We start from the raw sequence: 15,000 nt of genomic DNA on the forward strand, positions 1-15,000 counted from the left end.
ATGTCTTTATTTCCTGAATATATATCGCAGCCCGGATGGATGAAACTAGATCCGGGGTCTTCAAACTCGTCCGATCTTCACTCTAAGTACAAGTAGGTCCATGTGAGAATTTTTTGGAGTCGAACATGGAAAGACATCGCTTGATTACCAGTCAATGATGTAAACTGTTAACAAGCGCGAGAGGAATCACCGATAATGATGATGACCCTCAAGGTACTGCAGTACAATTCACGTGGTGTGAATAGAGGACTTGGCGTCGAACACCACGCAAAATCTTTCGGTCGAAGGTCATTGATGTATACCTGTCGCCGGAAGTGAGAAACTTGCCATTAAGGCATGCAAGCTTCAAAGTACTGAAGGGGGTGTTCCTAGATCAACTTCTTGGATAATGAGCTGATGTCGACAAGAGGCAATCCGTCAAAGGAGGGCCTTAATGAATCCCACATCAGTGACACGCAATGGAGCTAATGATTGTGATGAAGGTGAAAACGATCTGTGACATATGATTTAGGGTGGCGGTCATGAAAGGATGAAAGATGATGTATGGCAGTGGATGGGACACGGTTGACTCTTTCTGAACAACATCTCTTGAACATATAACGACACTGATGCGATGGATCGGTAGCATTACCCCAAATATGGATGGTATGGTAAGACCATGGTGATGAGACCGGTGAATGAAAACAACCCAACCCGATGTGGTACGGAGGAAAAGTTTCATGTTCAAGAGCGACTTGCTACCATCAAAGCTTTGAGTTTCTCCCAATTTTTTCCCAGTAATTTCCGACCAGTACCTCTTTATTTTTGTCAAGCTTGAGGAGGATAACATATGCTTGTTCTATAACCTGCCCTTCGGGCAAGCCCATCGCTATGTTTTAACGAGCCTAGCGATAGGGAAACTTGTTCTCGTCTAAAGACAAGTTTTTCGCTATTTAATGCATTTTAACGAGTCTAGCGACAAAGACAACTCGGTCCTTTTCATTTTTAGAGAGTCTGAAAAGGTACGTAAAGTTAAATCCAAAGGTCCTTTTTCGTCATCTAATCCCTTAAGTCTGAAAGAGTATAAAACAATACAGAAGGGATGTATGTTCGATAGTTTTATCGAGCCGAACTAGACAAGCGCTCGATCTTTTTGTGCAATAATCCCTCAGGTCCAAAAAGATTAAAATCTAGAGGAGGGATAGCTCTTCCGGTCACTTTAACGAGCTGGAAGGCCAAAACTCGGCAAACTTTTCATATTTTACGAGTCAGATGAAAAGAGCTCAAAGAAGACTTGTATTTTGAGGAACGAGTGATAAACAGGGATAGCAGCAGATTCCAGGTATAGGTTGGAATTTTCCAATCACGGCAATGTCACAAGGATGGCTAGGTGAAATCACTCTTCGCAGCTGTTCCTCAAAATAGGTAAACAATCAAGTGGAGGTGAATGATCGGCCAAATGAAAAGTGGAGGTGACGGTGCAAACATGACCAAGGCTTTTATGGCTGATGAATTTACGATCTCAAATGGTTATTTACCGGTTCATTTTTTCTGGATGAGCTTGAACTCTGGGGGAAAGCTTGCTCACAGGTGCATTTATTTTTTACCGAGCATGAACTCTTGCTAAAACTGCTCGTTTGTGCATTTATTTTTTAATAAGCATGAACTTTGCTAAAAATGCTCGTTAATACCGGTCATAAGATAAGAATGTCTCCTCGAGATCCTATTTTTTATGGAGCTTCATCTCACTTAAGATTTGCTCCATATCCTTTCTTTATGCAAGTTTGGTTACGACTAATCCAAAAAGCAGATAAATAATTGCTCCTTGCTTGCACTCCAAAAGGTTTGCATGCCCCCAGGTATAAAGTACAATTTCAAGGTTACCCCTCCGGTTTCCACATCTGCTTTTCTTTGGGTGTTCACAGCTACTTGTCTCCTTGCTAGTCTAGTTTTACCGGGACTATACGAGATCACAAGAGAGCAGCTACTTGTTTTCTCTCGTTAGTCTAACTTTAATGAATCTTTGCAAGATCACAAGAGAACAGCTACTTGCGACAAGAGAAGAACACTACTCAAAGACAAAACATTTGTTTTACCAAGAAAGGCATACCTCTTTCTGGTTACCCAAAGATTGTTCCTTTAACAAATTAAACAGAACATTCCTCGGCGGTGTCTACCGAAGTAGACAAAGGTGAATGACCCCTGTCAACACATAACTTTGACAAAAGAATCTTGTTCCAGAACAACCCCTCTTCCTTCTTCGGACGGGGTACGCACTAGTCATATTCTCCCGCGGAAACTCTACCTTATACCCAGGGTTTTTTCTGCCCAAAGCAAACCAGGATGCATGTCCCCTGGGTTCCGGTCCCATCTTTCCGAATAGAGGAAAGGATACTCACAGATGCCCCTTCATCAATGATAGTTCCAGCCATTACCATTCTGTATATTTGGACTATAATTCTGAATGGTATACTGGCTGGTAACCGGGGTCTGCCTAGTTGGTTCCAATCAAAGGATACAACCAGGTTGCTTGGTGGTGGGACCGAATACACGGCCGGATATGACCCTGACGATGTTCCTTCCTGCGATAAAGGAATGGGCGCATTGCCCTGATGCTCATCAGAGTCGGTGTTGATGAAAAGAATCTGGATGGTGTCATCCTTATTCTCTTCAGTGAGGGTGTCATTTGAAGATGAATCTTCAGTGACGGTGTCATTTGAAGATGAAACTTCTGAAGGGAGAACCGGGTCAACTGCCGTTTTGACCTTTGGACTTTCGTCCGGTCTGGATTCAGTAGGTTCATTTTCAATGACTGACGCTTTAGCTGACCACTTGAGCGGGCTAGCTGTATTTTCAACCAACGAAGGACTTGGCACGAGTATTTTGTATCCAGGAGGAAGCCGTAATGGTGAAACCGGACGATCTTCCAAAACTCTCTTCGCTTCGTCTAAGAAGGGACAACGGTGGATGGCGTGATCGCCTTCACACAGTCTGCAGGGGGATCTTGTTCCCCCTCTTTGTCTTGAACCTTCACTTTCGCTGGTTGATGGTAAGCATCCAACATGGCTATCAGAGGTTGATGCTCCTGAACTGTGCAAACGAGGGGACCAGTCCCTTAGTATCCGGGGAATACAGGGACAATCTCTATGGAAGTGGTCTCCTCTACATATGACACATGGCGATTTAGGCCCGGTATGTGCTGTGTGTGGATTTCTGTCAGATGTCTTTTGCTTGCCCCCAGTCGCCTTAGGCTCCTTCTTCTTCTTCTCCTTCTTCTCCATGGGAGCTTGGATTTTGCCGGCTCTACCTTGCGAAGAGGAAGGATTGGATGAAGAGTTATAGGAAGTAGAAGGCTGGAGGGCAGCTCTAGACTGATCTAACTGTTGACTCGACTGTTCAGGAACCGTGGTGTTCTGAACTACACTGGTTGAGAATAGCCATACTGGCAGGCCAATCGTCAGTCCTGGAAGCGACAATGGGGCCATGTGGGGCGCACCAACTTCTTCCCAAGAGGAGAAAGGACTAGGATTTCCATCATGGGGAATTCCTTGGTTTGTGTGTTCCATGTTCTCAACCTAAAGATCAATGCAGGAATAGGAGGTGATTATGTTCCGTTTAAAATAAATTTTATAACGACGCTTTAGACACAACTTGCTTTTTCACTTTTTAAGAGTCGAGAAAAAGCTAAAGATGACTCTAGTCCCCTTCGATGTTTTAACGAGCCCGAAGTGACAAATGCTTGGATGGACTTTTTCAGTTATAGAGTTTGAAAAAGGCCAAAAGAAACTACTCTGGAGTTCTAGGCAGAGGGTGTGCCAAACCTTTCGCAAAACCACAGAATACGTTTTACGGTACGGGTGGTCGATCTTCGTGAATGTTGTGTTCACTGCATTGCGATCAGTAGGGCGGCCGACACGGCTTCCTAAGGATAAAGGCTTTATTCCTATAGGGGTCTCCCAATATATACGCGACGGTACGTGGGAGCACAAGTCTGTATTGATACTTATCGCTTCACCGTGGAGGAATCACCCAACCACTCGACGATAAGATATCACGTTTAACGACGCCAGAACACGTCTCTAGCTTAGACCTCTATGTGTTTGCGTTATGTTTCAAAGCGTTGTTATGTAAATTCAATTTATTTTAGGTTGATCTTGTTTAGCAGTTTGCCTTTATGGATCACCACGAGATGTATGGTACAACTCCTAAATGCAGTCTAAAGATGAGAAGCAAGCTTTTTCAATCTTTTCAACTTATGAAAATCTTATCTACTGAGGTAAAAGAAAGACATCATCTTTTCACACAGATCATAGAGCACACACTAATGCACTTTTTCCTAAATCAACATGCAAGCTGTCAAAATGCACATGCACAATGCAGGTATTTCTTTTCTCTTTCTTAATGTTGATGTATTACAAAAAGAACGCTGTTGTATAACTTTGAATTCGATTTCAAGTGAAAACAAACAAGCTTTTGTCCAAAATCAAAAGACACCTTAAGATTTACTTGTTTCAACACTAGAAATACATAAATTCAAACCATATGACAAAAGAAAAAGCTCAATCAGCTATGAACAGCAAACAAACTAACTCTTAAGATCAAAACGACACTTATCACAGGTCTAGATCTAAGAGGTCACAGCAAGACTAGTTCACTTTCGTTATGGGAAACTGCAAATGATGTAAGAAATACACAAAGAACAAATACAGTTTCTTTATACAACCGAGGCAGAATAGTGGCAAGGAAAGGTGGTTTCAGATAGGTACATTGGCTGATAACAGGCTGCAAAAACAGGGATGAAAACAGGGCAACAGAAAGCAGAGAACCCCAGTTGCACAAGGCCTAACTGGTTCAGCGCAACCTCAACACTGTCAGTTTGACATTCAGCGCAGGTAGCCTTCACGGGACCTGCGTTGAAATGCAGACTGCCTTCACAGCAGTTGCGCTGAAGGAGAAACTCTCGTTTCTCTTAGGTTCTGGGTCACAGATTGCTCAAAAATCAACAGTTTTTGGCCAAATCAAAGCTATCAATCAAGTACACACTAAAGGATGATTCAAAGGAGGATGAAAAGCTATCACTAAGAGCTGTTCAGAGTCCTTGTGGATCAGCTCTTCAAATCATAAACATGCCCAGAAACTGAGCTAGAGTAGCTACCCTCTACTTTGCATTTGAAAGATCCAAATGCAGTTCGATTCGGTACTCCCTGTGTTTATAAAATGAATAGCAAAAACACAAACAACCAACAAGATACGATCCCCAGCGAAGTCGCCAATTTGTTGTTGGGAAAAGTATCCAATACGGAATGACCCTATCCCACTCTAAGGGTGATAGTTCCTTAGCAACAATCAAAGCAAAGCTATCTAAGATTTCTTCTTTATGAGATGTAAGAGAGGGGAGAAAGAGATCCACTAACCGATGTCTTCCGCTAATGGTTGATCCAATCTTCTCTCCTTGCTGCTTGCTCCCAGCTCCTTTCTCTTTCATGGGCCCAGCTACACCAAGATCCTGCAAAATGACAGGAGAGGGAAACTACAAGAAGCATACATTCATAATTGATTCAAGGATTAGAATAAATCAAATACACAAGTATAACAATACACCATTGAGACACATGCATATAGAAGAACCTCAAATGCTTTATTAATGGAAGAAGTAAGGTTCAGGAAGTGATACAACCATAAGAGGCCCAATCCAGCATCACCTTCCCAGCAGAAAGAAATCTCCTCTTCACCTCCTTCAAAGCAAATCACCCAATAGTTCTAAACTCAAACCAATAGCAATTCTTTACATTCACAAGATTCCAGCCTCCAGATCTCATGGGAGAGAGATCCTTATATAGAGTTTTGGAGAGAAGATGAGTCAGCCTGAGATGTGACTAGTGTCCTCTCCCACTCCAGTTCTTCTTCAGTTCTTGAGTCCACTTGGAGATTCTTGCTTCCACTTGGAGTTTTAGAACCTCTTACTCATCACCAGTCGAATTCCTTGATCCAAGTGTCATTTTGGAAGCTTCCTGGGCACTGACACATTGAGGAATGAGACTTCCACTTGTCAAATCTCGCTCAGCGCAGGTAGCCTTTGTTGGAGTTGACATTCAACGCAGGTAGTCCATGGAGCAGTTGACATTCAGCGCAGATGCTCAGTGGAGCAGTTGACATGATCTAGAATTGCCTTGTTTTTGAGTAATTTTCAGTGGAGAACTTATTTGGATTGCTGTGGTTTGTTGACCTTGTTCCTCTAGGGGTAGGAACAACATGTTTAGGGACTTTGGCTCCCTTAGATTATGGACATTTCATGCTTCATGCTGTAAGGCACAAAAATGTCTATAACAGTTGCCCCCTAAAGTATGAGGTCGTTTATCGGGTGAAATGCTTTATCAGGAGGATCTGAAGTTCATTCAATCGCTGGGAGGTGACCTGTAATAAGATACAATACAATACATTATTTTTCATACTGCTTTCATGATCTAGCTGACGCGGGCATTCCCATGCTCAGCTTTATAAATACATTTTCTGTACATAGAACAGACAATCGTCTGATGGTAGAATGATAATTCTCTACTGAAATTATCATCCTTTGAGTAGGATGATCATCTGCTGTACATGTCAATGTCTTTATTTCCTGAATATATATCGCAGCCCGGATGGATGAAACTAGATCCGGGGTCTTCAAACTCGTCCGATCTTCACTCTAAGTACAAGTAGGTCCATGTGAGAATTTTTTGGAGTCGAACATGGAAAGACATCTCTTGATTACCAGTCAATGATGTAAACTGTTAACAAGCGCGAGAGGAATCACCGATAATGATGATGACCCTCAAGGTACTGCAGTACAATTCACGTGGTGTGAATAGAGGACTTGGTGTCGAACACCACGCAAAATCTTTCGGTCGAAGGTCATTGATGTATACCTGTTGCCGGAAGTGAGAAACTTGCCATTAAGGCATGCAAGCTTCAAAGTACTGAAGAGGGTGTTCCTAGATCAACTTCTTGGATAATGAGCTGATGTCGACAAGAAGAAATCCGTCAAAGGAGGGCCTTAATGAATCCCACATCAGTGACACGGAACGGAGCTAATGATTGTGATGAAGGTGAAAACGATCTGTGACATATGATTCAGGGTGGTGGTCATGAAAGGATGAAAGATGATGTATGGCAGTGGATGGGACACGGTTGACTCTTTCTGAACAACATCTCTTGAACATATAACGACACTGATGCGATGGATCGGTAGCATTACCCCAAATATGGATTGTATGGCAAGACCATGGTGATGAGACCGGTGAATGAAAACAACCCAACCCGATGTGGTACGGAGGAAAAGTTTCATGTTCAAGAGCGACTTGCTACCATCAAAGCTTTGAGTTTCTCCCAATTTTTTCCCAGTAATTTCTGACCAGTACCTCTTTATTTTTGTCAAGCTTGAGGAGGATAACATATGCTTGTTCTATAACCTGCCCTTCGGGCAAGCCCATCGCTATGTTTTAACGAGCCTAGCGATAGGGAAACTCGTTCTCGTCTAAAGACAAGTTTGTCGCTATTTAATGCATTTTAGCGAGTCTAGCGACAAAGACAACTCGGTCCTTTTCATTTTTAGAGAGTCTGAAAAGGTACGTAAAGTTAACTCCAAAGGTCCTTTTTCGTCATCTAATCCCTTAAGTCCGAAAGAGTATAAAACAATACAGAAGGGATGTATGTTCGATAGTTTTATCGAGCCGAACTAGACAAGCGCTCGATCTTTTTGTGCAATAATCCCTCAGGTCCAAAAAGATTAAAATCTAGAGGAGGGATAGCTCTTACGGTCACTTTACCGAGCTGGAAGGCCAAAACTCGGCAAACTTTTCATATTTTACGAGTCAGATGAAAAGAGCTCAAAGAAGACTCGTATTTTGAGGAACGAGTGATAAACAGGGATAGCAGCAGATTCCAGGTACAGGTTGGAATTTTCCAATCACGGCAATGTCACAAGGATGGCTAGGTGAAATCACTCTTCGCAGCTATTCATCAAAATAGGTAAACAATCAAGTGGAGGTGAATGATCGGCCAAATGAAAAGTGGAGGTGACGGTGCAAACATGACCAAGGCTTTTATGGCTGATGAATTTACGATCTCAAATGGTTATTTACCGGTTCATTTTTTCTGGATGAGCTTGAACTCTGGGGGAAAGCTTGCTCACAGGTGCATTTATTTTTTACCGAGCATGAACTCTTGCTAAAACTGCTCGTTTGTGCGTTTATTTTTTAATGAGCATGAACTTTGCTAAAACTGCTCATTAATACCAGTCATAAGATAAGAATGTCTCCTCGAGATCCTATTTTTTATGGAGCTTCATCTCACTTAAGATTTTCTCCATATCCTTTCTTTATGCAAGTTTGGTTAGGACTAATCCAAAAAGCAGATAAATAATTGCTCCTTGCTTGCACTCCAAAAGGTTTGCATGCCCCCAGGTATAAAGTACAATTTCAAGGTTACCCCTCCGGTTTCCACATCTGCTTTTCTTTGGGTGTTCACAGCTACTTGTCTCCTTGCTAGTCTAGTTTTACCGGGACTATACGAGATCACAAGAGAGCAGCTACTTTTTTTCTCTCGTTAGTCTAACTTTAATGAATCTTTGCAAGATCGCAAGAGAACAGCTACTTGCGACAAGAGAAGAACACTACTCAAAGACAAAAAATTTGTTTTACCAAGAAAGGCATACCTCTTTCTGGTTACCCAAAGATTGTTCCATTAACAAATTAAATAGAACATTCCTCGGCGGTGTCTACCGAAGTAGACAAAGGTGAATGACCCCTGTCAACACATAACTTTGACAAAAGAATCTTGTTCCAGAACAACCCCTCTTCCTTCTTCGGATGGGGTACGCACTAGTCATATTCTCCCGCGGAAACTCTACCTTATACCCAGGGTTTTTTCTGCCCAAAGCAAACCAGGATGCATGCCCCCTGGGTTCCGGTCCCATCTTTCCGAATCACTCGCACTCATCGGGAAGAAGGACTGGGGGTGGAGACATTTCTTGATTGAATAGACCATTCAGGGTTGGTATGTGACTATTTGCGATGCATGATCCCGGAAATGAAAGTTGGTCTACGAGCTTGACCATTCTTCCTTCGTGTGGAAAACACATTACTCTAAAGAGTGAGGAGACTACTGCTCCCATGCAATATATATAGTCTCGTCCAAGGAGTAGGTTATAATCCAAGGGTCCTTGAACGACCATCACGTTCATTTGAACGGCCTTCCCTTTCAATGTAATAGGCACATTGGGGAGGATCCCTAATGGTCGACTGGTTCCTTTATCAAAACCCGAGAGATTTCTTATCTCAGGCAAAAGCTCCGGGGAACCCAGTGCTTTCCAAGCAATAGAGGAAAGGATACTCACAGATGCCACTTCATCAATGATAGTTCCAGCCATTACCATTCTGTATATTTGGATTATAATTCTGAATGGTATACTGGCTGGTAACCGGGGTCTGCCTAGTTGGTTCCAATCAAAGGATACAACCAGGTTGCTTGGTGGTGGGACCGAATACACGGTCGGATATGACCCTGACGATGTTCCTTCCTGCGATAAAGGAATGGGCGCATTGCCCTGATGCTCATCAGAGTCGGTGTTGATGAAAAGAATCTGGATGGTGTCATCCTTATTCTTTTCAGTGAGGGTGTCATTTGAAGATGAAACTTCTGAAGGGAGAACCGGGTCAACTGCCGTTTTGACCTTTGGACTTTCGTCCGGTCTGGATTCAGCAGGTTCATTTTCAATGACTGACGCTTCAGCTGACCACTTGAGCGGGCCAGCTGTATTTTCAACCAACGAAGGACTTGGCACGAGTATTTTGTATCCAGGAGGAAGCCGTAACGGTGAAACTAGACGATCTTCCAAAACTCTCTTCGCTTCGTCTAAGAAGGGACAACGGTGGATGGCGTGATCGCCTTCACACAGTCTGCAGGGGGATCTTGCTCCCCCTCTTTGTCTTGAACCTTCACTTTCGCTGGTTGACGGTAAGCATCCAACATGGCTATCAGAGGTTGATGCTCCTGAACTGTGCAAACGAGGGGACCAGTCCCTTAGTATCCAGGGAATACAGGGACAATCTCTATGGAAGTGGTCTCCTCTACATATGACACATGGCGATTTAGGCCCGGTCTGTGCTGTGTGTGGATTTCTGTCAGATGTCTTTTGCTTGCCCCCAGTCGCCTTAGGCTCCTTCTTCTTCTTTTCTCTCTTCTTCTTCTCCTTCTTCTCCATGGGAGCTTGGATTTTGCCGGCTCTACCTTGCGAAGAGGAAGGATTGGATGAAGAGTTATAGGAAGTAGAAGGCTGGAGGGCAGCTCTAGACTGATCTAACTGTTGACTCGACTGTTCAGGAACCGTGGTGTTCTGAACTACACTGGTTGAGAATAGCCATACTGGCAGGCCAATCGTCAGTCCTGGAAGTGACAATGTGGCCATGTGGGGCGCACCAACTTCTTCCCAAGAGGAGAAAGGACTAGGATTTCCATCATGGGGAATTCCTTGGTTGGTGTGCTCCATGTTCTCAACCTAAAGATCAACGCAGGAATAGGAGGTGATTATGTTCCGTTTAAAATAAATTTTATAACGACGCTTTAGACACAACTTGCTTTTTCACTTTTTAAGAGTCGAGAAAAAGCTAAAGATGACTCTAGTCCCCTTCGATGTTTTAACGAGCCCGAAGTGACAAATGCTCGGATGGACTTTTTCAGTTATAGAGTTTGAAAAAGGCCAAAAGAAACTACTTTGGAGTTCTAGGCAGAGGGTGTGCCAAACCTTTCGCAAAACCATAGAATACGTTTTACGGTACGGGTGGTCGATCTTCGTGAATGCTGTGTTCACTGCATTGCAATCAGTAGGGCGGCCGACACGGCTTCCTAAGGATAAAGGCTTTATTCCTATAGGGGTCTCCCAATATATACGCGACGGTACGTGGGAGCACAAGTCCGTATTGATACTTATCGCTTCACCGTGGAGGAATCACCCAACCACTCGACGGTAAGATATCACGTTTAACGACGCCAGAACACGTCTCTAGCTTAGACCTCTATGTGTTTGCGTTATGTTTCAAAGCGTTGTTATGTAAATTCAATTTATTTTAGGTTGATCTTGTTTAGCAGTTTGCCTTTATGGATCACCACGAGATGTATGGTACAACTCCTAAATGCAGTCTAAAGATGAGAAGCAAGCTTTTTCAATCTTTTCAACTTATGAAAATCTTAACTACTGAGGGAAAAGAAAGACATCATCTTTTCACACAGATCATAGAGCACACACTAATGCACTTTTTCCTAAATCAACATGCAAGCTGTCAAAATGCACATGCACAATGCATGTATTTCTTTTCTCTTTCTTAATGTTGATGTATTACAAAAAGAAAGCTGTTGTATAACTTTGAATTCGATTTCAAGTGAAAACAAACAAGCTTTTGTCCAAAATCAAAAGACACCTTAAGATTTACTTGTTTCAACACTAGAAATACATAAATTCAAACCATATGACGAAAGAAAAAGCTCAATCAGCTATGAACAGCAAACAAACTAACTCTTAAGATCAAAACGACACTTATCACAGGTCTAGATCTAAGAGGTCACATCAAAACTAGTTCACTTTCGTTATGGGAAACTGCAAATGATGTAAGAAATACACAAAGAACAAATACAGTTTCTTTATACAACCGAGGCGGAATAGTGGCAAGGAAAGGTGGTTTCAGATAGGTACATTGGCTGATAACAGGCTGCAAAAACAGGGATGAAAACAGGGCAACAGAAAGCAGAGAACCCCAGTTGCACAAGGCCTAACTGGTTCAGCGCAACCTCAACACTGTCAGTTTGACATTCAGCGCAGGTAGCCTTCACGGGACCTGCGTTGAAATGCAGACTACCTTCACAGTAGTTGCGCTGAAGGAGAAACTCTCGTTTCTCTTAGGTTCTGGGTCACAGATTGCTCAAAAATCAATAGTTTTTGGCCAAATCAAAGCTATCAATCAAGTACACACTAAAGGATGATTCAAAGGAGGATGAAAAGCTATCACTAAGAGCTGTTCATAGTCCTTGTGGATCAGCTCTTGAAATCATAAACATGCCCAGAAACTGAGCTAGAGTAGCTACCCTCTACTTTGCATTTGAAAGATCCAAATGCAGTTCGATTCGGTACTCCCTGTGTTTATAAAATGAATAGCAAAAACACAAACAACCAACAAGATACGATCCCCAGCGGAGTCGCCAATTTGTTGTTGGGAAAAGTATCCAATACGGAATGACCCTATCCCACTCTAAGGGTGATAGTTCCTTAGCAACAATCAAAGCAAAGCTATCTAAGATTTCTTCTTTATGAGATGTAAGAGAGGGGAGAAAGAGATCCACTAACCGATGTCTTCCGCTAATGGTTGATCCAATCTTCTCTCCTTGCTGCTTGCTCCCAGCTCCTTGCTCTTTCACGGGCCCAGCTACACCAAGATCCTGCAAAATGACAAGAGAGGGAAACTACAAGAAGCATACATTCATAATTGATTCAAGGATTAGAATAAATCAAATACACAAGTATAACAATACACCATTGAGACACATGCATATAGAAGAACCTCAAATGCTTTATTAATGGAAGAAGTAAGGTTCAGGAAGTGATACAACCATAAGAGGCCCAATCCAGCATCACCTTCCCAGCAGAAAGAAATCTCCTCTTCACCTCCTTCAAAGAAAATCACCCAATAGTTCTAAACTCAAACCAACAGCAATTCTTTAGATTCACAAGATTCCAGCCTCCAGATCTCATGGGAGAGAGATCCTTATATAGAGTTTTGGAGAGAAGATGAGTCAGCCTGAGATGTGACTAGTGTCCTCTCCCACTCCAATTCTTCTTCAGTTCTTGAGTCCACTTGGAGATTCTTGCTTCCACTTGGAGTTTTAGAACCTCTTACTCATCACCAGTCGAATTCCTTGATCCAAGTGTCATTTTGGAAGCTTCCTGGGCACTGACACATTGAGGAATGAGACTTCCACTTGTCAAATCTCGCTCAGCGCAAGTAGCCTTTGTTGGAGTTGACATTCAACGCAGGTAGTCCATGGAGCAGTTGACATTCAGCGCAGATGCTCAGTGGAGCAGTTGACATGATCTAGAATTGCCTTGTTTTTGAGTAATTTTCAGTGGAGAACTTATTTGGATTTCTGTGGTTTGTTGACCTTGTTCACCTTTGCCTCACAGTACTACTTCGCTCTCGGTCACCCAGGAGTATTTAGCCTTGCAAGGTGGTCCTTGCTCATTCACATGGGATTCCACATGCCCCATGCTACTGGGGTTAGAGTGTAAGCCAATGATGCTTTCGGCTACTCGACTCTCACCATCTAGGGTGCAAGACTCAACCCCATTTTCACGGTTTAGGCTACTCCCATTTCGCTCACCACTACTACGGGAATCGCTTTTCCTTTCTATTCCTCTAGCTACCAAGATGTTTCAGTTCACCAGGTTGTCTCTTGCCTGCCCATGGATTCAGCAGCAGTGAAAAAGGTTAACCTATTTGGGAATCTCCAGATCTATGCTAATTTTCAACTCCCCGAAGCATTTCGTTGCTTACCACACCCTTCCTCGTCTCTGGGTGCCTAGGTATCCACCGTAAGCCCTTCCTTGTTTGAACCTCATCATTCAAGGCTATGCCATCCTAAGGTGCTACCAAATGGAAAGATATTATCAACGTCCGTGAACGAGAAATCATAAATAAAACTACCGGATCTGATAATATCGTGGTATCATATACCATTTACCATTTAGGATCATGGGCTGGAGATAAGCAGACTTGAACCGCTAGCATCCGCCATACGGTAAACCACCGTCTCTCAGGCCTCCCTTACTGGATTCTACCATAGAGGCCAACGATAGACAATAACTCCCGCCCGAACACAGCTCACAACTTTCATCGTACTGTGCTCTCCAAAGAGAAACTCTTCCAAACAAGTGCTGAGTTGAAATCCCATTTTAGGGATTCTTGTACTTCTGGGCTATCTAGCTACAGGAGAACCAGGAACGGAGAGCTCTCCCCTTTTTCCACCCGACTCTTTGGTCCTAAGAATGATTGCCCTTCTCTGACCCTTCCTGTCCAACTGAAGCGAACAACTAATGCGTTCTCCACTATGGGTATATGGTCAGTCTGTGACCCCTAGATGTCTTTGGCACCCTTGGGGTGATCTCGTAGTTCTTACGAGGTGGAGACGATGGGGTCGGTCCATGGCATGTCTTTTTTTTCCTTTTACCACATTTTGCTCAAAGGGTTGAAGGGAGATAGTACATCAAGCTGTTCGCAAGGGCCAACTTGATCCTCTTCCCCAGGGATCCCAGATGAAGTAACCCTAGGAGAGACGTCGACTCCAACTATCGCCCATGTACGATCTATATTAGATCTAACCAACTACCCACTCTACCTTCTCTACGTTCTTGACAACCCATCTTTCTTTGTCTCTGTAGAGTTTTTTAGTGGCATGTTTCGGTCCTATTCCACATTACTGATAAAAAGTAAGCCACCGGTTCAAGTAAAATATACTATCATTACCACCTAGATTATTAGACATCCAACCTGTAATCACAACGACCCAATTGCAAGAGCGGAGCTCTACCAACTAAGCTATATTCCCCGTACTTGGACCAAGTGGTACATACATGAAAATAATAATAATAATAATAATAATAAGATGCTTTTTTTTTTCTTCCTACGATTTTCCTTGGCGCAGCTGGGCTATCCTGGACTTGAACCAGAGACCTCACCCGTGAAGTAAATCCTCGCACCTGCGATACTATCCAATCAACTAATTGGAAGAGAATCAATAGATTCTTTTTCAAGAGCGATTCATCCTTCCTGAACGTAGCATACAACTTCCTCTCCATCGTACTATGCTCTCCAAGTGTGCTTGTTCCCCTTTTCTTTTTATTTCCTCACCGATCCAACGGTGAGCAAATGGAAATCACTTTTGATGAGAAAAGGAGGCGTTGAAAGACCCTCATGGCCCAACCCCGAGACACTCCAA

Source organism: Pinus tabuliformis, chromosome 1_1 (assembly GCF_031772625.1).
Source record: "Pinus tabuliformis cultivar Carrire ecotype Pingquan chromosome 1_1, CPIR1, whole genome shotgun sequence".
Lineage (NCBI taxonomy): Eukaryota > Viridiplantae > Streptophyta > Pinopsida > Pinales > Pinaceae > Pinus > Pinus tabuliformis.